The 22,026-nt window shown below is 46.9% G+C and overlaps 1 pseudogene; it reads right to left on the reverse strand.

Moving 5' to 3' along the window:
* Positions 1–3,405: 3,405 nt before the first annotated feature.
* Positions 3,406–3,845, reverse strand: LOC121138971 (annotated as a pseudogene).
* Positions 3,846–22,026: the final 18,181 nt, after the last annotated feature.

Raw genomic sequence — 22,026 nt, forward strand, 5'->3', positions numbered from 1 at the left:
CTATGCTATGGCATCACTGGAGTGGGTTGGCAGGTCTATCTGGCTCCATGGTTGGGTACCTGCTTGCTGTGTGATGTTACAGCTGACCTGGTCCTCACCCTTCCCTCTGTCATACCTTAGCAAATCCCCCGCCCACTCTAGACACTGTAAACATCATCACAGTGTAACCTAGCTTGATCTCGAGCCTTCTTCGTCCTTCCACAGCTTCTGGAATAGCTTGGATTGTCTGAAGATGGAAAAGTGTCATTTCTCTGTGTGTCCCTGTCACTGATGATTCCATACTTACCTTTGAACTTTTGCTGAAACTCAGACCTAATATTTCCACATGCAACCTCTTCATATCTCCCTGCGCCCCCACCCCCACCCCGCACCCCAAGACCTAATTTTTCTGTGTAGGCTAATCTAGCCTTGAACTCCTGAAGGTCCAGCATCTAATGCCCCAACTGCACCACCATGTCTGGTTCTCATCTTTTTCTGTTTGTTTGTTTTTGGGTTTTTTGAGACAGGGTTTCTCTGTGGTTTTGGAGCCTGTCCTGGAACTCGCTCTGTAGACCAGGCTGGCCACAACCCACAGAGATCCACCTGCCTCTGTGTCCTGGTCCTCATCTTAAATTGAACCCCCTGCCTCATCTAATTATGTTGTTACTTAATGGCTTCACCAGAGACTAGGGAGTAACACAGTATCCGAACCCTGGACAATCCCCCCCCCTGCTTTTTTTTTTTTCCCAAGACAGGGTTTCTTTGTGTAGTTTTGGCCATCTTAGAACTAGCTCTGTAGACCAGGCTGGCCTTGAACTCACAGAGATTCATTCACCTGCCTCTGCCTCCTGAGTGCTGAGATTTAAGCTGTGCACCACCATAGCCAGTCTACCCGAGCATATTTTAGAGGAAAAGATTCCGATTACCACCACTACCACCGGGGTTCCCAAGGGGACTTACTAGCCATAGCTTCTTGGGCTCAGGTCCCAAACTTTCACTATAAGCAAGACTTTAGGAGTCAAGACACTGTCTCTTGACCCACAAGAAAGTGGGCACTTGACAAACAGTTTAATTAAAGACTTCTCAGTTTATTAGGGTGGCTTTTAAAAGTTAAATTTTATTGTTTTAAAATTGGGCTTTTACTAGTTTTATTTATGTTTATGTGTATGCATCGTGTGTGCCGATGCCCTTAGAAACCAGGAGAGTGTTGGATCACTTGAAGCTGGCTGTACAGGTGGTTGGGAGCTGCCAAAGGGGGCGCTCGGAATTGACTTCTGGTCCTCTGGAAGAGAGCAGCAAGACCCCTAAACCACTGTGCCACCTGCCCAGTCATAAAGAGTTCTAAAATGTCATTGATGCAAAATGCCTCTTAGAAAAGTACAACAAAGGGGTTGGAGAGATGGCTCAGAGGATAAGAGCACTACCTGCTCTTCCAGAGGTTCTGAGTTCAATTCCCAGCTCTCAACCATCTGTAATGAGATCTGGTGCCCTCTTCTGGCCTGTGGGCATACAAACATATGCTGTATACATAATAAATAAATAAATGTTTAAAAAATACAACAAAGTATGAACAGACTAACAAACAAACAACAATTCTAGAGAATGTATGAAAAGGTATATAGGTTAAGAATATTAGGAGCTGATCATGGTGGCACATCCTTGTCTCCCTGCAGTTGGAGGTTGAGGCAAGATTGTCTCAAATTTAATGCCAGCCCATTCTACAAAGTTGAATATCAAGCTAGCCGGGGTTCCATAAGATTCTGTGTCAGGCAGTCAAAAAAGGCCATCGAGAGGGCTAGGGGGCAGCAGTGCTCTCTGCTGAGCCATGTGACCCAAGCTGGGTCTCTGGCACCCACACGATGGTAGGAGGTGTCCTGCAAGGTGTCCATTGGCCTTCACATATGTGCTGCTGCAGATGTGTGTCCATGCACATAGCCATGAAATAAATAATTTATTTAAAAAAAAACACAAAGAGCCGGGCGTTGGTGGCGCACGCCTTTAATCCCAGCCCTCGGGAGGCAGAGGCAGGTGGATCTCTGTGAGTTCGAGGCCAGCCTGGTCTACAAGAGCTAGTTCCAGGACAGCCTCCAAAGCCACGGAGAAACCCTGTCTCGAAAAACCAAAAAAAAAAAAAAAAAAATACCACACACACAAAGAAGAAAGAATGCCCTGTTTTAGTTAGGGTTTCCATTGCAACAAAATTCCTTGACCAAAAACAAGTTGGGGAGGAAAGGGTTTATTAGACTTACACTTCAGCATTATTGTTCATCACTGAAGGGAGTCAACAGATACTCAAACAGGGCAGGATCCTGGAAGCAGGAGCTGATGCAGAGACCATGGAAGAGTGCTGCTTACTGGCTGGGGTCATCCTTGTGGATTCTTGGGAATTGCCCTAGCTCCAGGCTTCTCCCTAACCCCATAGTGGTTCTCTCTATTAGGATATCTCTTTCTTTCTTCTTCTTCCTTTTTTTTTTTTTTTTTTTTTTTTGGTTTTTCGAGACAGGGTTTCTCTGTGTAGTTTTGTAGGCTGTCCTGGCACTCGCTCTGTAGACCAGGCTGGCCTCAAACTCACAGAGATCCGCCTGCCTCTGCCTCCCCAGTGCTGGGATTAAAGGCGTGCGCCTAGGATATCTCTTTCATTGCTCTCCCTTTCCATCCAGTTCTCTCAAGTTCTCACCCCCCCTCCCGTTTACTGTCCCCTCACCCCCCTCCCACAGTCTACCCAGGAGATCTCATCGAATTTCCCTTCCCAGGGCAATCCATGTGTACTTCTTAGGGTCTTTCTTGTTACCTAGCTTCTCTGGAGCTGTGGACTGTAGCCTGGGTATCCTTTGCTTTGCATCTAATATCCACTTATGAGGGAGCCTTTCTGGGTCTGGGTTACATCACTCAGGGTGGTTCGTTCTTGTTCCATCCATTTGGCTGCAAATTTCAAGATTTTCCTTACAGCCGAGTAGTACTCCATTATGTAAATGTACCACATTTTCTTTATCCATTCTTTGGCTGAGGAGCATCTAGGTTGCTTCCAGGTTTTGGCTATTATGAATTATGCTGCTATGAACATTATTGAGCAAGTGTCCCTGTGGTATGACTGAGCATCCTTTGGGTATATGCCCAAGAGTGGTATTGCTGGGTCTTGAGAAACTGCCATACTGATTTTCAAAGTGGCTGTACAAGTTTGCACTCCCACCAGCAGTGGAGGAGTGTTCCCCTGACTTCACATCCTCTCTGAGGGAGATGTCTTATTTCATGGCTTTCCTTCCCCCTGGGCACCAGGGAGCTGACTTTGGAGAGGTGCAAGTGCCCATTCAGATCTGGGGTGGAAAACAGATCCACCCTCCATTCTTTACCCGAAACAGACCCTTGCAGAGGGGTGAGCTTCGGAGATTTCACTTATTCCTTGAATGTTTTTTTTTTTTTTTTTACTCGACAGCTAGTATTTTATTCAGATAGCAGTCTCATTACATGTGGTTCAAGAACATTCAAATAAAAACTCAAATAAAATCAGACGTTAAAGATCAGCCTTCAAACATCATAGCCTATGATGCCACGTTTGCCTATGATCTCTCCGATATAAAACCACATCCACACCTCAGTGGCGACCAAACCATTCAGCATAGCTTCCTTAACTGTAAGCTACCAGTTTTAGCACTTTGAATTATTTTTTTTGCACTCTGAATAGCTGCAGGGAGTTCAGCAGGGGTTGGGGGAACCAGTTCAACCTTGGCGTAGTACCAAAATGTGGCCAAACGAGGCTTCGAGTAAGTCACGGCAGCGCTTACTAGCGCCAGGGCCTTCTCCGCGAAGTTACGGACGAACTTGGCCATGGCCTAGGGTGGAAGGTCCGTCTCCTCGCACCGCCGGCTGAATCCTTGAATGTTTTCTAAAGGCACCCCTGAACATTTAATTTGGTGTGTGTGTGTGTGTGTGTGTGTGTGTGTGTGTGTGTGTGTGTGTGTGTGTGTGTGTGTGTGTGTGTGTGTGTGAGAGAGAGAGAGAGAGAGATGGTGGTGGTCGGGCACATGCCACAGCACTCCTGTTAGGACAACTCTGTGCAACCGTGTCTCTCGGCCTTTGTATGAGTTCTGAGGGCTACATTCTGGTCCTCCCACTTGTGCTGGCAGCCCCGCCCCTTTCTCACTGAGTCATTTTGCTGCCTCTGCTTCTTGGATCTGAAAAAGCAGAACACATCCTCTGTTTTTCTAAACTAAACCATCATTCCAGAACATTCCCGTAGACTGAGAATTTCCAACAAGAGAGATTCATTTGATAGAAGAAACTGGGAGTCCCGCTCACATGTGGATGCAAACCTAGAATGCAGCCCTTTCTAATTCCAGTCAGGGCTGAGCTCTTAGTGACAGCTTGGTGTCACCTGCTGTCCAGATCACTCTGTCATGATCTCTGCGGGCTGTCAAGTTGAAATGGTAAATGACCCCTCAGCCTTTGCTGAGAAGAAACATCTATTCAATTAATGACCCATAAAATGCTGTGAGTAAAAGACAAGACTGCAATTCCTTCTTACGGAGGAGAAAGATGATACTGTCTGATTTATTTTAAGAGGCTTCAGGAGATGTGAAGCAGCCTTGCACCAGATCAACGATGCCACGGAGGAAACTGGAAGCCAGAAGGAGCTAGAACTATGTGTGTGCTGGGAAGAGCATCAACCTCTGACTCCCTATGTGAGCGCACCTCCCTCATGTCTGTCTGCAGACGAGCAAGCATTTAATCACAGCAAATGTTCATACAGAGCGAGCGACTGTTACCCCAGCCCCTGGAAGGCTGAGGGCAAAACACTGGCAGTGGTTTGAGGCTAGCCTGGGCTACAGTGAGTTTCAGGCCTGCCTTGGGTACAGAGGATATACATACAAATCATGCGTCAGGGACGCTTGCTGCACCTTCTGCACCTGGACTGTGTGACAACACCATTCTAGAGGGGACACATTCTCTCTCTTTTCTTTTTCTTTCTTTCTTGCTTTGGAGGCTATCCTGGAACTTGCTCAGTAGACCAAGCTGGCCTTGAAGTCACAGAGATCCACCTGTCTCTGCCCCCTGAGTGCTGAGATTAAAGACGTGTGCCACCAATGCCCGGCAAAGGGGCACATTTTCAATACCAGAGTCTTTGTAATTGAGGGTGCTGCTAACAGGCAGACTAGAGGGTACCAGGGACTCCAGTGGGGGTAGCTGTGGATCCCACAGAGAAAGAAAGGAATGTTGGGAGCTAGTCACTGCCAGGATGCTGCTCTCCTCCCCCTGTGTCTCCCAACTCTCAGCAGCCCAGGGCCAGGCACAGTCTTGAACCCCACAAAAGTCTTCCTCCTGCTCTTGACACCTACCTTCCTCTCTCTCCCCAAGATATCCCTAGGCTCTTACTTATAGACCCAGCACTGAAGCAGGAGGGCTGTTGAGAGTTCAAGGCTGGGCTGGGCTACAATATGAGGCCCTTTTTGGAAAGAAAAAAAAAAGTAAATTTCAATAACCTATACCCTGTGAAATTGTCAATTTTATCAGTACCTGAAAAGGTTCTTTTCTTCTGTTTGTTTTTGAGACAGAGTCTTATGAAGCCTGGGCTAGTCTAACTAGCTTTGGGGTTAAAGTTGACCCTGAGCATGTACGCAGATTCTCCTGCTTTCAGTTTTGGAATTCTGGGATTTTCATTGTGTGCCACCCCAGCCAAGGAAGCTCTTAATTAAGGGCTTTGTAATATCAACAAAGTTAGTGAGAAAGCTCTTGCCTGGGTAGGCCAGACCAATTTCTTGAGCTATTGGCCGAAGCAGAAGAAGATGAACCACATGCCCTGGAGTGTGGCTTTGACAGGCAGCTGCAGTTTCTTGGGAGAGCATTGCTCTCAGCTGGGCACCAGACACAAACATCTTTTTTCCAGGTCCCCATGGCTGCGAAGGTTCTCTTCTGGTTCTTCTCTGTGGTACCATGATGGCTGGCATCAGCTTGCAGTCACTGCAGATGTCCAGGTCTGAGTGAAGATAGGTGTGCTGGTTTTGGAAGCCCTCACCTGACCTTAGGAGGATTACCTGCTTCCTCTCTGTAATCTGCTTCCCTCCCTCTGGAATCCATCCAAAGCACGGGGTAAGAGTGGGAGTACCACTCAACTTTCAAATGGAGGCTGGCAGCTGCCCATTTGAAATGCATCTGAAAAGCCTTCCAAAGCTAGAGGGATGAACTTTGGGAGCAGTCATCATCTCCTCATTCATCCATCCCCCATCCATCCATCCCCATCCATCCCCATCCATCCCCCATCCATCCATACATCCATACATCCATCCATACATGCATGCATACATACATATATCCCCCATCCATCCCCCATCTCTCCATCCCCCATCCATCTCCCCATTCATTCACTCATTCATTTCTCTTTCTCCTTTTTTCCCCATTCAGTCTTTGCTTCCCCTTTCAAATAGCCCAACATCATCAAAGATACACATTTGTTCATGTCATTTTCCTGCTCAGTCTCCCCCTTAGAATAAAGCCTTTAGTTTGTCCTTCTTGTCATTTTCATGGTTGTTTATTGCTTGTTCTGTGCTCTGTGCAGGACCGGTTTATGTATTTGGGATGGATCAGTGAAGAAATGCATGCCCTGTGCAGTTTTTTCAGGGAGAGAGAGTAAAAATAAACGAGACACAAAGGTAAATTATGAAGCTTGTAAAAGGTGTCCTATGTATGAAACGAGGAAGCCGTAGGTAGCAGAAGCAGAAGCTATCTACTGCTAAGGTCAGGCCTTAACTGCTTGTCTCCTGCCCAGCGGCCTTCCCCATACAACTCCGAGGCTCTCTCTCTGCCTCAGGGCCTTTGCAGTCCCTGCTCCTGATCAGACACCCAGTGTCCTTCTTACTTAGTTCTCCACCCCAGCGCCTTGGAATCTGAGCTCTTCTCCTTCCCTCAGCTAAAATGCATGCCTTGGCATCCTCGGTCCCTATCAGACTACTCTTCCTAATGTTTGGAAGTTTATCTTGGCTTATTATGTCTCATCTTTGCCTCTCTCTCCACTGGTACATAAACACCGTGAGATCAGGATTTGTTGATAATATTTTAAAAATGAATTTGTGTGTGTTTGTTCTCCTTTCATGGTGGGTTCCTGGTCCAGAACTTGGTCCTGTCACGCTCTCTTGCTGCTGAACCATCTCACCAGCCCTTTCCACAATGCCTTTGCTTCCTCATTGCCGACACCTAGTGGTGATTTGTTGCTGCTTTTGACTTGTTGCTGAAGGGGAAGGTAGATCTGAGCACTTCATAGGAGGGCCTCATTCAGGAGCTTCTGATTATTAAATATTCGTCTTGGGCACAGACCCAGGGCATTCTTTGTCCAATGCTCCATGTGGATGTACATGTTAATAAGAGTCCTGATTCTGCTATGGACAGTGAAGTAGACTGCTGGAAAGCTTCCTCAGGGGCTACTGCTTCCTTCCTTCCTTCCTTCCTTCCTTCCTTCCTTCCTTCCTTCCTCCCTCCCTCCCTCCCTCCCTCCCTCTCTCCCTCCCTCCCTGTTTCTTTCTTTCTTTCTTTCTTTCTTTCTTTCTTTCTTTCTTTCTGTCTGTCTGTCTGTCTGTCTGTCTGTCTGTCTGTCTGTCTTTCTTTCTTGTGTGTTATTTTCAAGACAGGGTTTCTCTGTGTGGCCCTGGCCTTCCTAGAGTTCCCACTGTATACCAGGCTGGCTTTGAATTCAAGAGATTTGTCTGCTTCTGCCTCCTGAGTGTCATGACTAAAGGCATGTTTTACCACCACCCAGCAATTGGTACCAATTTTATATACCTCAGATCTGTACTCTTATTCCTTTGAGCTGGGTGCTATTATTGTCCCTGTTTTGTAGATGAGGGAGCTGAGGATCAAGGTCTCTCTCTCAGGAGGTAGGTATGCAGGTACAGCCGTGTGCACACGCACACGCACGCACATGTGCAGTGATACTTGGATATGCTTTGTTCAAGAACATAGCCATTTTGATGGCTAAAATAAAAAACGCCAATGACAGTTTATGCTGGAGAGGATGTGGAGAAAGGGGAACACTTCTCCACTGCTGGTGGGAGTGCAAACTTGTACAGCCACTTTGGAAATCAGTATGGAGATTCCTCAGGAAAATGGGAATCAGTCTACTACAAGACCCAGCAATTCCACTCTTAGGCATATACCCAAAAGATGCCCATTCATACAACAAGGATGTCTGTTCCACTGTATTCATAGCAGCACTATTTGTAATAGCCAGAACCTGGAAGCAACCTAGATGCCCCTCAACTGAAGAGTGTATAGAGAAAATGTGGTACATTTACACAATGACATACTATTCAGCAGGGGGAAAAATGGAATCTTGAAATTCGCAGGCAAATGGATAGAACTAGAAGAAACCATCCTGAGTGAGGTAACCCAGTCACAAAAAGAGAAACATGGTATGTACTCACTCATATATGGATTTTAGACATGCATCAGGGGAGTGCCAGCCTACAATCGCACTGCCAGAGAGTCTGGGAAGTAGAACCTTCAACCAATGACTGATGGAAGCAGAGGCAGACACCCACAGCTAAGCACTGAGCTGAATTCCTGGAACCCAGTGACAGAGAGGGAGGAGTGATGAGCAAAGGGGTCAAGACTGGGCTTGTTTAACTCACAGAAACAGAAACAGCTGACCTGAAGAAGGGGGAGCTCTTGAACCCCAGACTGATAGCTGGGAGGCCAGCATGGGACTGACCCGTGAATGTGGGTGTCAGTGAGGAGGCCTAGGCAATCTATGGGGCACTAGGTAGTAGATCAATATTTATCCCTGGCATACAAAAGGGTTTTGGGTGCCCATCCCACAATGAGGAATGCACTGTCACCTGGACTCTTGGCGGAGGACCTAGACCCTGCCCTGAACGAAATTACAGACTCTGGATATCCCCTTTGGAGGGCCTCACCCTCCATGGGGAACGGAGTGGCAATGGGGGGTGGTGTTGGAGGGGTTAGTGGGAGGTCATGGGAGGAGGGGAGGGAGAGGGAGCTGGGATTGACATGTGAAGCAACCTTGTTTCTAATTTAAATAAAAACTAAAATAAAATGAAAACATAGCCTTTTTGAAAAACAAGTAGCTGAATTTCCACATCCCAAGCCCTTTCCTGTGCCCATTTGGGCATTTGGTTCTAGTTTAAAGAATCACAGAAGTAGACCCTGATGGTGTTGGTGCTCACCTTTAATCCCAGCACTCTGAAGCCGGGCGTTGGTGGCGCACGCCTTTAATCCCAGCACTCGGGAGGCAGAGGCAGGTGGATCTCTGTGAGTTCGAGACCAGCCTGGACTACCAAGCGAGTTCCAGGACAGCCTCCAAAGCCACAGAGAAACCCTGTCTTGAAAAACCAAAAAAAAAAAAAATCCCAGCACTCTGGAGGCAGAGGCAGGTGGATCTCTGTGAGTTCGAGGCCAGCCTGGTCTACAGAGTGAGTTCCAGGACAGCCAAGGCTACACGGAGAAACCCTGTCTCAAAACACCAAAACTAAACCAACCAACCAAAAAGAATCACAGAAGCAGATATTGCATTTATGGAAAAGAGTGTCTTGGGGCTTCTTAGAGGTAAGAACAGTCCACCTAGTGGGTCCCTAAGGCCCTTCCCCTCTCTGTGGTCACTACACTGGCGATCTAGGACATTTCTGCTCTCATACACTGTTGTATGCACTGGAGATGTTGCTAACTAGCTGGTGCTCAGGGTTTTGCTTATGTGTGCAGGTGGGATGGCGGGGAGTGGGGGGTCTGACCTCCTCCTAAGGGTTATTGGATCTGACCTAACACAACACAACATATATTTGGACTTCGTTTTCATTTCAACAAAGAGGTGATGGTTTTCCAAAGTGACACAAAATCGTTAGCCTCCTAGTTGGATTGGAAAATGGATCTCTCTCCCTCTGACTTCTGTGCTCAAACCACTTCATCACCCTGTTGTCTTTGGGTAATTTCAATTAGAGAATAGGCTGTCTAGCAGGCTCACGTCCCCAGTAACACGGCAGCTGGAGGAAGGACAGGGAGAGGTACGGGGTTGTTTTAACTGTTCGCCACATCTGTTTCTGGAGTGTGGTGCCTCCATGTAAGCTGGGCCACTCAAACACCCATTCCCGGCTACTGGACTCTAACCATCTGTGGCAGAGTCAAAGACCAGTGCTATGCTGGGCTTTGGGAAACCCTACTGCTTTGACTTTAGGATGTCCTTAGACCGTCCCAATGGCTGCTTTGACACTCAAGGGATAACCCTTGCTTGGGAGCTGACACATGCGGGTGGGGGATGGGGGATGGGAGGATGGATGATGACACACTGAAGTGTATTAGTAGTTCATGTGACTAAAGGATTCAGATCTTTGTCCTCACTCTCCAAGCCCATTTCCACAGTTTTCCTTCTCTCTCTCTCTCTTTTTTAAAGGGTCTCCCTGTGTAAACCAGGGTGGCCTTGAAAGAATAGTGCCTTCTGGCCTCACCTTGTCAAATATCACTGGGATTTTATGCATGCATCACCACACCCAGCCTCTGCCCCTGCTACACAGCTCCTGTGTCCTCTTCTTCCCCGTTTTTGTCTCCCATCTATTCCTTTTTGAAGAATAAAATCAGGGATTTATTTATTTTTAGTTATGTGTATGTATCTGTGAGTATGTATGTATGTAACTGAAGACTACAGAAGGTGTCTGATCATGTTGATCTAGAATAAGGGGGTATAGATGCCTGATGTCAGTGCTGGGACCTAAACTCAGGTCCTTTGAAGGAACATCAAATGCTTCTAAAAGCCAAGCCATCTGTTTGCCCTTTTACCTTTGTTTGAAGTAGTAGATAAGTCTCCTCATATGCCTTCTTCTAGTTACTGGGACCTTTTGTATGGTGGGCAAGAGTTCTCCTGAGTACGTACAACCCAGCTTCCTTCTGAGACTCAGGTCTGTATAGCTGAGCTGTGCCTGGAACTCAGTGTAGCTCAGGTTGGCCTCACATCTGCAGTGGTCCTCTGGCCTCTGCCTTCCGAGTGCTAGGACTGATTGCAGGTGTGAGCCACTACATCTGCCTCCTCCTTTTCCTGATTTATTGGAAAAGAAATGACAAACAATTGCATATGTACATTTGTATTCAACTTGATTTGGGAGCTGCTGGGGATCAAGCACAGAGCCTTTGATTGCCAAGCACATACTCTACTGCTGAACTCCACCCTAACCCCCACTGGCTGTCTCGATGAAGGTGGACATTTGCGGGGATCAAGAGGCTCCACATAGCAGATGCCATTACTTTTCATTGGTGAGGATGTTCCCGGAAATTTGGAGGAGTCTTGGTGGAGTTGCTGCATGTTATCAGCAAAGTGGGGGTTCTCCCTGTGGGTTCTGGTCTTGCTAATGAGAAAATGTATGAATGGACTGAAAAGAAAGCTTGAGGATACTTTTATTAGAGTTGAAAAGAAATACCTTAGTGGCGGCAAGCTGTAAGCATCAGCAGTTGCTCAGAGGAGGAGGAGGAGATAAGAAAGAAAAAGCCATTCTGCTGAGCTCAGCCAGCATGGAGGTCAGCCATGTGGTAGATGGTCATGTATTGGGGGAGGGACTTTTGAGAGTGAAAAAGGCCCAGATACCAGGTCCTATGCTCTGGCCAGCATCTGAAAGAGACAGGAGAAAAAGGGAAAGTTCTGTCCTTTGAGGCAGAGTTTACAAAGGCCAAAGACTCAACAGAGCCTCGTGGTGTTATGCCCAAGTCACGAAGACCCCCAAAGACCACCAGGGAGACAGACTCATCTAACTGCAAAAGCAAGGTTTATTGCTCTATCCAATCGCAGTAGGGACCTCCTCTGGTTCTCTGACACAGCAGCCACCGGAGGAGGTGCCTTCCTTGTCTACCTCTGGAGTACTTAAAGGCAAAAACTACAGGGTTACATCAGTGGGTGGGGAGAGGTAAGGACCAGTTTCTGATTGGTTGGTATTTGGGAACAATTAGTGGAATTTTTCCAAGTCATATTTTTGGCAGTGTAACTTGTTTGCCAATGCTTGTGATTGGTTGGCTACAGATGGAAACATTTTGTGGTTTCTGTGGTTTTGTTTGTTTCTTGCAGGTGGCCTGTTGTACAGAGTTTCCAGGAACTAAGTATCCTGGAGACTAGGGGGATGGTTTGGTCTGTCCTGGAGTTCCTTTGTGTCCAGTTCTGGCCCCTCAATGGTGGCCCTGGAGCCACTGCACTAGCAGAGGGAATTCTGGGAGAAGTCCATTCTTCTTAAAGAGACCACAGACTATCTTTCCGAGGGTAGTCTTTCAGGCAGGTGATTGACTGGTGCAACAGGAATGTTAAGTCACCATCCAGGGCAGACATTCTATTTTTGTTTGTTTGTTTTTGATTCAGGGTTTCTCTTTTTTCCATTCTTTTTTCTTTTCTTTTCTTTTCTTCTTTTGGTTTTTCGAGACAGGGTTTCTCTGCATTGTTTTGGAGGCTGTCCTGAACTTGCTCTGTAGACCAGGCTTGGTCTTGAACTCACAGAGATTCCCTGCCTCTGCCTCCCGAGTGCTGGGATTAAAGGCGTGTGCCACCAATGCTGGGTTTCTTCTTCTTTTAAAATTTATTTATTTATGTACATGGATGCTCTATTTGCTTGTATGCCTGTAAGACAAAAAAAAAAAATCAAAACAAACCCCAAAGAAATAGGGATGCATGTCAATTGGCGGAGTGGTTGCCTAGCAGTCTGCAACCCTGGGTCTGATTCCTAACACTGTGGAATGATTGGCTGTAGATGGGATCACAACCCCCCCTCCCAGTCCCAAAGGCTCAGGAACCGTTGAGGAAGAGGGGGTGGGAAGATTGCAAGTGACAGACCCAGACGACTAGGGAGAGTGCTGTGAAACACTGTCCTGTGTACACGACATGGGGCTGGCTCATGAACTCACAGGTTAGCTGCGCACGATCAGCCGGTCAACATTACAGCATGAACGCATGAGGGGGGCATGAGCCCTAACCCTAGCTGAGGAGTTATTGGCAGCTAATGGCTGCTAGAGGAGGAGGAGTCCTTTCCTAGAGGGCTGCAGCCATTGGTAGGCACTGGCTGTAGCCATCACTGTCCATGACGCAGTAAAAGGAAAGAGAGAAAGAAAGAAAGAGAGAGAGAGAGAGAGAGAAGGAAGGAAAACCCACAGCCATGCACACATAAGCAACCCTGAGTAAACTCAGGGGGTGGTATAAAAAGTCAGGAAGGCAGGGAGACATGTGTTGGGGGATAGAGTTTGTGTGTATGAGCAAACTCTATTATATACACATATAAAATTGTCAAAGGATAAAAAGTATTTAGAAGAAAGGTAGGAGTAATGCGAAAGAATTTGGTTTACCCGGAGGGTAGATATCAAACAGTGGGTTGAAGTTGCAAGGAAGCTGATTTCAGGTCAGATGTGGTGGCTCATGCCCGTAAACTCAGCACTTCTCTCTCTCTCTCTCTCTCTCTCTCTCTCTCTCTCTCTCTCTCTCTCTCTCTCTCTCTCTCTCTCTCTCTCTCTCTCTCTCTGTGCATGCTCTCATAGGTAGGTGGTATGAAAAGATGGGAAGGGTTGGGTAGGTGGATGGGGGTAATTAAGGAATTAAGGCAGGCACAGGCACATTGCCATGAGAACAAATTCCACTATGGAGTAAGAGACACTGTCTCCAGAAAACACTGTTTCCTTCCCTACCTGAAAGGCAGATTTTTGTTACTACAAGGAAGGGGGTCCTTAAGGCCAGGTGGTTTGCAAATGTGGCACATTTCCATGACACAGGGAGCCCTCTGCTGGTGTGTTTTAGTTGATACTAGAAGATAGACTTGATTTTGCCTAGGTAATATAGAATAATCTAGAATTTAGGTTGAAACGGTGCCCAAGGCTCCTCTGAGTTTAGGCATCTATAATCTTTTATTTACTTATTTATTTATTTTTAATTAATTATTTATTTATTTTAGAGACAGGGTTTCTCTGTGAAACAGTCCTGGCTGTCCTGGAACTCACTCTGTAGACTAGGCTGGTCTCGAACTCACAGAGATCTGCTGGTCTCTGCCTCCTGAGTGCTGGGATTAGAGGTGTGTCTCACCACTGCACAGCTAAAACATCCATAATCTTAAAATGCAGGCTCAGGCTGAATATAATCCAAACTGCCTGACTCTACAGAACAAGCTCACTCAAGGCAAGACCTTGGTTCTTACCTTTCCAGCCACTCTGGCCCCTGAACTCCTCACACTATTGTCTGAAAACCCCCTTCCCAGGCCAGAGTCTAGTTCCCTCAGCTGATGTTTGGTTTCACTCTCACTAGATGCCCCAACAGTGTAACTAGATAGCCCTGCCCAAGGTCTTGTCCACACCCCTAATCTCCATTGCCCTGGGCTCCCTCCCGATATCTCTGTGTGTTCTAGTTTGCGTCTCTGTTGCTGGGGCACTGAAGGAGACCTGGGCTTTAGGCTTACATACAGGTCATCATCACAGGAGCCCAGGGCAGGAGCTCAAGGCAGAAACCGAGGCAGGAACTGAAGCAGGGACCAGAGAGGAGCACTGCTTAGTGGCTTGCTTCCCATGGCCTGCTCAACCTGCCTTCTTACACAACCCAGGACCACCTACACAGGAGTGATACTGCCCTTAGTGGGCTGGGCCCCCACCAATCATTAATCAAGAAAATGCCCCTCTCAGACATGACCAAGACCAATCTGAGGAGTTTAGTTTCTCAGTCCATGTTCCTTTTTCCCAGATGACTGTATTTGTGTCAAGTTGACAATCTCCTGGCAAACATCCTAACCAGCACTTCTGCAGCAGATGAGCAGCTCAGGAGAATGCAAAAGAAAGAAAGATTGCATATTACTGTAACTGTTTAGCTTGGGGTGGGGATGGTCCATCCAAAGCAATGTTTATTAATTATTGGATCATCTCTAACACAGAAAGTGGTTACCATTAATGTCTTTAGTCAATTTGTCATTATGCCAATCAAAGACTTGAATGGGTATAAATGTTTCTCAAGGTTGTGGATGACATGAAATTGAAGGAGTTTACAAGTACAGGACACAGCATCCGAAAGGTCACCTTTCCTAGCTAGATCTAGTCCAGTCCAGAGGTTAATGCACAGCTGGTTCTAGATTGGAGACCGAAAACCCAGGGGACAGATGCGCGTGAAAAAGACTCACAGACTGGTTAATGATCCCAAGTAGAAAAAGACAGGGAGGCTGACTACTCTGCTCTATACACTGCAGGTAGGTTTTCTGATTTGCTGTACACACTTTAGTTAGAGTTACCAAGAGCATTTCATTCATTCATAGGTATTGGGATGAACACAGATTGTGAGCCTACATCATTAGCTTGACTGAATTTAGAATCATCATTATTCTAGATGGGTGTGGTGACTCTCAATTGTAATCTCAGCTTCATGAGACAAAAGGATTACTAGGAGTTGCAAAAGGAGTTCCAGGCCAGCCTGGACCACATAGTGATTTCAAGGCCAGCTTGGAATATATAGAGTGAGACCTGCGGAGGTCTATCCTCGGAGGGCAGACCCACCCTGAATCTGGGTAGCACATCTTTTGCGGTGGAGTTCCAGGACTAGTGAAAAGGAGAAGTGAGGCTGAGACCAGTCCTCGCCAGCCTTTCTCTTTGATGGATGAATTATCACCTGCTGTCTAACTGTTCCGGCTACCATGCCACTCCCCCACTTATTTATTTCTTTTTAATTCATTATTTATTTATTTTAGAGACAGGGTTTCTCTGTGAAACAGTCCTGGCTGTCCTGGAACTCACTCTGTAGACCAGGCTGACCTCGAACTCACAGAGATCCCCCTGCCTCTGCCTCCTGAGTGCTGGGATCAAAGGTGTATACCACTAACACCCAGCAGGACCAACATTTTAAAGTTCCATTTTAGGAGCTTTGTGAAAATCTTAGGGGTTGCCTAGTGAGGTGATGAGCTGGTGACCCTTTGTCTCAAGTAACAACAGCAGCAGCAGCAGCAACAACAACAATAATAATTAATAATAATGAACAATAATTCCAGGAGAAGCCTAGCCTTTGTGCTGGGTCAGTAATGACACATGTTGATTCAAGTATCACAAATTCCATTCCATCCATTTAGGATTCTTGTTTTTATGTAGGAGGCAAATAAAATTCATGAACCAGCAGGGAACCTTATGTGATCCCCAGACCACACTTGCTCCTTTCTAAGAGGATATGTGGACCTTAAGGTTAGGTTTGGCTCAGGGTTGCACTGCTATTTCACCTTAGAGGGGAGCATATCGGTGAGCACTTCTCCTTCACAGAGTCAGCCAGTGATGCCTTCTCCACGGAGAACAGCCTTATTGGAAGGGGGCTGTTAGGTGACACCGCAGGAAGCAGGAGCTTCTGGGAATATTTGCTTTCTCGGTTGAATGAACACTCCAGAGCCAAGTGCCTTGCACTTGGGAGGCAGAGGCGGAAAGACGGCGAGTTCCAGACCAGACTTGGCTAAACAGTGAATTCTTTGCCATCCTAGGCTACACGAGACATTCCCTGCATATCTGGGTGTGCGCGGTTCACCAAGAACTGGTGTGTGTGCGCCACCTGCAGGATTTTAGGAGTAGAAACGCAGAAGTTTTCTTCACATGCTTTTCGGCACCGCCTGATGCTCCATTCTCTGAGGCCATTGGGAAATACATGTACTATCTATCTATCTATCTATCTATCTATCTATCTATCTATCTATCTATCTATCTATCTATCTATCTATCTATCTATCCATCCATCCATCCATCCATCCATCCATCCATCCTCTATTTTTTTTTTTTTTTTGGTTTTTCGAGACAGGGTTTCTCTGTGGCTTTGGAGGTTGTCCTGGAACTCGCATGTAGACCAGGCTGGTCTCGAACTCACAGAGATTTGCCAGCCTCTGCCTCCCGTGTGCTGGGATTAAAGGTGTGCACCATCACTGCCTGGCTTAGCCTGCTATCTATTGCTATGGTAAACACTATGAGCAAGGGACTAGAAAGACAGCTCAGCAGTTGAGAGCACCGGAAGCCTTCCAGAAGGTCAGGGTTTGGTTCCCTGCACACACACGACAGCTCATGACTGTCTGTAACTTCAGTTCCAGGGAATCTTCCTGGAACCATTAGGCACCAAAATACATGAATGTGGTGCACAGACATACTTTCAAGCAAAACACCCATACATGTAACATAAAACACCTATACACGTAAAATAAAACACCCATACACGTAACAGAAAACACCTGTACATGTAACATAAAACAAAGCAAACACCCATACACAATCAAACAAAGCAACAATAATAATGAGAGGACCGCCATGACCAAAAGTAAACGGGAGGAAAGTTTATCTGGTTTTCAGAGTTCGCTGAGGGAAGTCGAGGCAGGAACTCAGTGCAGGAGGGAGGAGACAAGAAAACAGAGTCTGCAGTGGGGCTCTGCTCACCGTCTTTTTCAGCCTGTTTTCTTGTACCACGCAAGACCACCAGGCTGGGGGGAGGCACTGCCCACAGTGGACTGGGCACTCCCACATCAATCACTAATTAAGAAATTCCCCACTCTCACAAGCAATCTGATGGAACCAATCCCCTAGTTTCCCCATCTCAGGTAACTATAGCTGTGTCTAGTTGAGGAAAAAACTAATGGCACCAATCATAAATAACTCCCCCCTTTGAGACGTTGTCTTTCCATGACTCAGTAAGGAGAGGCAGGGGGATTGTCACAAATTTGAAGTCAATTTGCTGATCTGCATAAAAACGGAGGACAGATAGAAAGGAAGAAAGATAGCAAACCCAACATTGTTTTTCAGAAAAAATGAAATTACTGGGATGCACAATGTACTTCATTGGAGAGTGGCATAACTGAGTACTGAGAACAGCTCAGGTTGCCCTCCCTCCCTCCCACACGTGCAGAGTCTCACTCTGTAGCCCAGGCTGGCCAAAGTTTGCACAGATCCCCCTGAATGCTGGGATTACAGGCGTCAGCTTCAGGCTTGTTCTGCTTCAGGCTTGCTTCAAACCATGCTAACGATTTATTTACCCACGTAACCTCACTCACCTTTCACTTCAATACGAAACACCCTTGGCTTTATTTTGGTTTTCGCGGGGATTGCCACCCCAGGATCTTTTATTTATAGTCTGGAAACTCTGTTGGCAATCTTTTTTTTTTTTTTTTTTTTTTTTTTTTTGGTTTTTCGAGACAGGGTTTCTCTGTAGCTTTGGAGGCTGTCCTGGAACTCGCTCTGTAGACCAGGCTGGCCTCGAACTCACAGAGATCCACCTGCCTCTGCCTCCCGAGTGCTGGGATTAAAGGCGTGCGCCACCAACTCCCGGCTTGTTGGCAATCATTTTAAGTCTGCAACTGTAAATTGGATGGCTTTGCTGTTCCGGCTATCTGTACTGGAGCGCCCTCTGCTGGAAATGTCTGGAAATAGTGACCACACTAAGATTTCCTTAGCTGGACTCCGTGGGCAGCAACCAAAGGCTAACAGGGAGACTGAGGCAGAGACATCGCTTAAGCCTAGGATTTCTATGACAACTCGATCAACGTAATTCGATTCCCAAGGGAAGAAAATAAGACTCCAGGAATTGGCACTTTCTTCCTCTTCAGTAGGAAAGATGGTTTCCTCAATGTGGGAAAAGATAAGCATTCCCATTTCTGGTTCGCGTGCAGTTCTTCCGTGCAGTTGGCGTTTCTGGTTGAGGATGGTTCTATTCTGGGAGTCAGATTCTGCCTGTCCTGTTGCTGAGAGGCGGAGTGACCTGCTTCAGGGCGAAGCGGCACCTGGAGAATCACACCCTCATTCACCAAAAGATGGAATCATTAGGATCCCATCTCTGTAGGAGGAGTGCGAGCAGGCAGGAGCTCTGAGGGAGAAGGCTTGGGGATGAAGAGTGGAGGTCCCTCGGGGTAACTAAGCTGTGGAAACCGGAGCTCAAGGCATCAGACTGGCTCGCTCGTTAGCCACACCCTTCTCTGGCTGAACTAGTAGAGAAGGGGAGGGTCAGCTCATAGCTCTCCTTTGAACTGTTGGAAAGGCAAAGATGAAACCCCGCCAGGGATTAGAACCACTGCTCAGAACTGTCTTCCATATGGACTGACGGGGAAAGAGGGGAGAAAAAGAAAGGACCGGTGTTGCAGAAGGGCAAACACCAAGGAAACCAAGGACGCACGCACACAGGTTTTTGTGGTGTTCTGAGGTATGGTCTGGTTAGCCCAAGATGGCCCCACACTTCTGCGTCCTGGGATTACAGGTGTGTGAATTCCATCTGGGTTACGCAGTGCTGGAACTCTAGACCCCATAATCGAGCGTGTGCTAGGCAAGTAGGCAAGCGCTCTACGACAGCTCCCAGATCTCTCTGTTCTTTTGAAACAGGATTTTAAGCAAGCGCCCGCGCGTCTGGCTTCTCCAGTCTTGTGCAGAGCATCCTATTATGTGACGCCAAATATTCTCAACAGCACTCTTGCAGTAAATATGAATGTCCTAGGGTTATGTATTTTAACTTTGCCTCGTTTGGGTTGGAAGCCCTGTGACTAAACCACAGTTCACTAGAAACTTTGAGTGTGGGCAGGTTTTGACACCAGAGGAGGAATATTATGGCAATGTGGGAAATCATCAGGCATTTGCCGGAGTATATTTTCTTCCACTGCAAACTTTCCAAGCTGATTGAAGATACCATTTTCAGCAGTGGGTTATCCTCTGTCCAGGTTGATAGGTGATCGTTTAAAAGTCGTTAGTGCTCAGCTGTGACACTCCCACTTCAAAAGATGTGGAGTCTTTCTGATCTTGAGAGAAAACTAAATTATTTGAATGAAAATGTAGAAGCTTGAAAACACAGGGGGAAGGGGCTTGGTCCTGCCCCAACTTAATGTGCTGAACTGTGTCGACTCCCTATGGGAGCACTTACCTGTCCAGAGGAGTGGATGGGGGAATGGGCTTGGGGGGAGGGGAGAGGCAACGGAGCAGGAGGAGGGGTGGGGGGAGGATTTGGTTGGAATGTAAGATGCTATTAACATAAATAAATAAATATTTTTAAAAGACAATGTAGAAGCTTGAAAAAAATTTCTAGTCTTCCAAGTAGCGTGGCAGCTGTGAGCCAATGATGCTACCTTGACTGCACTCTTCTGTGCGGCCTCCTCAGCAGCCTTCTCCTTAGATACGTCCCCTCTGGCCTTTGAAGCAGGGGTCCTCAACCTCCCTAATGCCTCTGCCCTGTAATACAGCTCCTCACGTTGTGGTGACCCCCAACCATAAAATTATTTTCATTGCTACTTCATAGCTGTAATTTTGCTAGCTGTGAATCAAAATGTAAGTATTCATTCTTTTGGAGCTAGAGGTTGAGAGAACCCCTGCTTTGGAGAAGAATTATCTTGTGTTAGTTCAGATTGCTTGTCCACGTCTCGTTTTCAAACATAACCAGTAACAATTCGTGTTTCTTTAGAAGTGGAGGAGGGGCCTACAAACCTGTAATCCTGGCCCTTTAAGGGGGGGGGCAGAGGAAGGAGGACAATGGGTGTGAGATAAATCTGGTTATTCCGTGAGAAAAACAAAAAGACAAAACAAAAAGTGGTGAAAAAAATGTGACCAATATCTTGCCTTAGTTTGTATATGTGTTCATGATGCTGGTGATTAACATACAGGGTTGTCTCCTCCTCCTGCTCCTCCTCCTGCTCCTCCTCCTGCTCCTCCTCCTGCTCCTCCTCCTGCTCCTCCTCCTGCTCCTCCTCCTGCTCCTCCTGCTCCTCCTCCTGCTCCTCCTTCTCCTGCTCCTCCTCCTGTTCTTCCTGCTCCTCCTCCTGCTCCTCCTGCTCCTCCTCCTGCTCCTCCTTCTCCTCCTGTTCCTCCTTCTCCTGCTCCTCCTCCTGTTCTTCCTGCTCCTCCTCCTGCTCCTCCTGTTCCTCCTCCTCTTCCTCCTGTTCCTCCTCCTCCTGTTCCTCCTCCTCCTGTTCCTCCTCCTCCTCCTCCTCCTCCTCCTCCTCCAAGGAGAGTCTTACTGTAGTCCAGGCTCATCATGTGGAAATTATTGTGCACCTTTAGGTCACCTCAAACTCACAGGATTATCCACTCTCAGCCTCCGCCTCGCTACTACTGGGGTTACAGGCCTTCGTGAGAGGGGTGACTTCGTGAGATAGCATGAAGTCAAGACACAGACCTTGGGAGTTTTCCTTTCACCTGACTCTGGAGGCCTGTGTGGTTGACTTCATGCCGTCTTAACCCCTGTCCCTCAGCCGTTAGGACCAGCAACAGGCCACCATATGTGCAAAATCACTTGCTGCTTCTGCACAAGGCCAGAGTTCAATTGCTGGCACTCATGTCAGATGGCTCACAACTGCCTGCCACTCTAGCTCCAGGGGATCTGACACCTCTGCTTCCGCTGTCACCACACACAAGAGCATGCACACATACCCCCACAGGCACGCATATAATTAAACATAAAATAAACCTTAGATATAGTCAATAAGTAAATGGCAAATGACCAACTTAAAACTTATTTTCTGTGTGTATCAAAGAGGAGTAACAAAAAGCAAAGCTACCCTAAAATACACACAGGTTTTTCCACTGAACAAATCCACTTTCCAGGCTTTCTTCTTCCTCCTCTTTAAAGACAAAAATGTTTATTTCTGTACTAACTCTTTTTTGTTTATTTAACGTGTATGGGTGTTTTGTCTGCATGTATGTCTGAGTGCTATGTGCATATCCAGTACGCACAAAGGCCGGAAGAGGCTATCCATCCTCTGTGGTTGGAGTTATAGCCGGTGAGTTCCAGATGGTTGCAGGCCACCACGTGGTGCTGGACTCTGAATCTCCCGAAGAGCACCCAGCGTCTTTAACCTCTGAGCCCTCTCTCCAGCTTTCTGGGTTACCTACTCTAGCCTTCATAATTTCATGAGCTCAGGACTTTCTGCTGGGCACCAGTGACAGCCTAATCAAATTAAGGGGCAAAGGGACACAAAAGTATCTCTTGGTCATGTTATACAAAGGGAAGATGGGAACCATCACAGTAGCTATCTTTGAAAAAAAACTTTTTTTTTTTTGTTTCTTCAAAGCAGGGTTTCTCTGAGGCTTTGGAGGTTGTCCTGGAACTAGCTCTTGTAGACCAGGCTGGTCTCAAACTCACAG

Source organism: Mesocricetus auratus, unplaced genomic scaffold (assembly GCF_017639785.1).
Source record: "Mesocricetus auratus isolate SY011 unplaced genomic scaffold, BCM_Maur_2.0 Super-Scaffold_6730, whole genome shotgun sequence".
NCBI lineage: Eukaryota > Metazoa > Chordata > Mammalia > Rodentia > Cricetidae > Mesocricetus > Mesocricetus auratus.